The sequence below is a fragment of the Alligator sinensis genome, unplaced genomic scaffold, assembly GCF_000455745.1.
Source record: "Alligator sinensis unplaced genomic scaffold, ASM45574v1 scaffold109_1, whole genome shotgun sequence".
Taxonomy (NCBI): Eukaryota; Metazoa; Chordata; order Crocodylia; family Alligatoridae; genus Alligator; species Alligator sinensis.
Window position 1 is genome coordinate 3,727,052 of NW_005841852.1, and position 3,421 is coordinate 3,730,472.

Here is a 3,421-nt window from a genome sequence, read left to right on the forward strand (position 1 = left end):
CCTACACAACAACACCACGTTTTTGTTTGGTCTGGCCTATCTATTTTTCTATCTTGCTAAATCCATTTATACTGCAATATTTCCCTTTGGATTAGATCAAAGATTTCTCCTGTCCCAAACACGAGATAGTAATCAGGGTGCAGGTCTCTCCCCGGGTGTCTGTCCGCGCTAATGGAATGCACATCTGTCCTCCTGGCAGCGAGGAGCACGGAGAAGAGATTCCCCCGGCGAAGGGGAAAGTGAAGCTTCAAAACTAAACGTTGCTCACTCAGCCTGGTAGCTCTTCAAAGCAAAATAACAAGTTCGCTTTGCTCTTTTTTTCCTCTTTTTCTAAGGGACTCAGCAACGCCGCCTGGCGGCAGGAAAAGCAAGTAATTCAGGCCCCCCATCCCCTCCCCAAAACCTACACACCAAAGAAACAAAGAAAACATCGCATTTTTGCACAAAAAAGTGTGCCCGTAAACGCCTGTCTTAATTTATCTATAAAAAGTCCTACTGTGAGTCTCCGTGTTCAATGTGACACCATCTAAGTTACAGTTTAAGAGATGAAAATCGGTGATTATTAAGTGAAACCGGACTTGGATCATCATGGGGTTTTCTTTTTTTCTTTGATTGATTGTAATATGAAGGACCTACTGAATGTGCTCGCCCATTGAATTATGCTTTTGTAGAAGTATTTTTGATCAACCGAACAGACTTTACATAGACTGAACGCTGGAGAAACATAGTTGTGTATGTGTGGTGTGCATATATATATACGTGTCTGTGTAACATGTGTGTTTATATATGTATATATATTTTAATTTCTTAGTGCAGTATCCTAAGAAGGTTAGTCTAATTTTGTTCCCTTTCAAGCTGTTTCAAGGCTTTTTTGATATCTTCCCGGTTTCAGTGGGCGTCTTTCTGCCGCTCTGTTATCATTATTTCTTGCCTTGATGTGACGTTGAAGACAGATGACAGCATTGTCAGGTTGTCTTTAATTCATTTGAAGACGGGGAGAAAAAAAATACACACCAGTTTTTTTTTATGTACAGTATTCAAAGCCGGAATGGATTTACCTTTTTCACACAGAGGAGGGGGGAAAGCAGTAGGTGAATATAAGGCATGAAGAAAGAATAAAATCCCTGTGGATTACTGCTTTTAGTTTGGACTACACACCACACCACACCACACCAGACAACACACGAATCCGCAAACGGGACCCTTTGCAGGATCAATACCTGAGCGCTTTCTGCATAGAAATGCCCAGGATTGGCACAATTTATTTCATTTTTGTGTTAATACCTAAGACTTACCAACTTCCCCGAATATTTTCCCCTTCTCTCGCGGTTGCCAAAGCAATCGGTGGTCAAAGGTAGAAACACATGTGTAAAGATTTCTTCTCCCTCTCCCCCCGCTCCTCCTACACCTTCACATTTCATCGCAATAGCCTTTTTGCATGAAAAATCCCGAACCATCTGGCCTTAACTTCCTAGGAGTGAGCTGTGAGGGATATTTAGCAGGAATTAGACACCTCCCAATCATGAGTGATCGTCTTGTCTGCAGTAAATGTGCTTTAGAAGCAGCGTGTGATGCACTGGATGTCACAGAAGGAGCAAAAAAAGTCTGTGTGTATGCGGAGAGATTTATCTTTCTCTGTGTTAGAAATAGTGTAAAATAATAATAATAATAATAATAATAATAATAATAAAGCCCTAAGCAGAAAGAAGGCCTGACGCTGATCATTTCAGTATTTTTCTAACTTTGGATTCGCTCCTTTTTTTTTTAAGAAAATAACCAGCACTTTCAGAGTTCATGCCTCAGAGAGAACCAAGATTTCCCCCATCCTTTCCAAATTAAAAATGAAAAGTTTGTCGCTACTTTCTTGTTCCAGCACGGGGGAAATATGTTCCCTGCTCCCAGAAAGCTTGGCTTCTCCGGGTTGTACCTGGCTCCCTTTCTACGCTGGCAAATGCGAACAGGTTTGTTTTGTTTTGGTTGGTTTTTTTATTGTTTTTTGCTCAGAGCCCCGCACTAAGGGCAGCTCCGAGACCGCAGCGGGCGGACCGCTAGCTCCGTCTTCCGAGCAGGGCCAGGTGAACCCCCCCGCAGAAAAATGGGGTGGCTTCATCCCCGGCTCCCAAGCAAGCCCTGCGGGTCTACAGGGAAACGCAGGGTCCAAAACGCTCGTTTCCACCCTAAGGCCAGGAAAAGCAGGTCGCCAGGGATGTATTTAGCACATGGATCCGTGCGTGCGGGCCACATACATAATAAAGAGTCTTTTTCTGTCTGCGGAGTGGGGTGTTTTATTGTTTCATAAACCTGGCTTAATTACATTTCCCCTTAGATAAGATAAACGGAGCCCTGCCTTTCCTAGGCAGGCTCGTTATCAGAAGTGTTTTGCCCAAGTGGCATTCAGTAGAAAGCTTCAGGAGTGGCAGGAACGCACGGATTTGCATTTTGGTTCCGCCGTTGCACTTAAGCGTCTGAGCAGCGGTGATTTCAATATTACATGAGTTTATCTTGAATGGTCAGAAGAGATTGGGGAGGAAGGCGAAAGGGTTTAATTTAACCTAATGTATGTCTGACTCCGGTCAGATTGATCTGAGACTGCGTTTTTGATGGCTTTTGCCCTTCTGCTGCTTGTCCTCTCGAGCTGGTTTTTCACTGTGAAATTATTTGAGTTCCGTGGCACGGACCAGCGGCTGCTGTCAGCTCCGCAACCCATCCACTTAGCACGAGCGGGCGGGGGACAACAAAGGCAGCTTTTACCTAAAAACATTCATGCCCAGGAGTCGATCTCTATTAGGGGGAAGAAAGGGCGGGAAAGGGAAAAGCCCGTTTCCTAGCTCGGTAGGAGAGTCCTAGGTGACACTTGCCAGGTCAAGTATTTAACAAGTCTCTAGACCTCCTGCTCGCTCCCACGGAAATCACACGGGGCCCTGAGAGCTCCAGTCCGGCCGAGCACGGAGCCAAGAGAAGGAGCCGCATCGCCGGCTCCGCTTTGCGCTGTTTCCACCTGAAATCCCGGCGCTCCCAGCTCCAGCTCGCAGGGCCCGCGACTGGGCTCGGACACCTGCTGCCCTGCTCCCGCGGGCGCGGGGGCTGAGCTGAGGCAGGGCAGGAAGAGGCGGCGAGAGGGTTTGTTTCTCCTGGCGGGTGTGGGATCGCGTCTCGCAGCCCGGCCCGAGTCTGAGCTCTCTCCAACGTCCTCGTCGCGTTAGGGGCGGCTGGAACTCCAGAGGTGGCTGAAGCGCCTCGGGCAGTGCGCGCCAGGGGGAGCGCGACGCGCCGGCCGGGCCGGGCCGGGCTCCCCTGCCCTGGCACCTCTCGCCCTTTCTTCTTCCAGGCGCTCTGGGCAATCGCCCGGGGCTCCCCAGCAGCCGGCCCCGCCGCCCCTAGCCGGGGAGAGGGCAGGGAGCCCGGGACAGAGCGCGCCCAG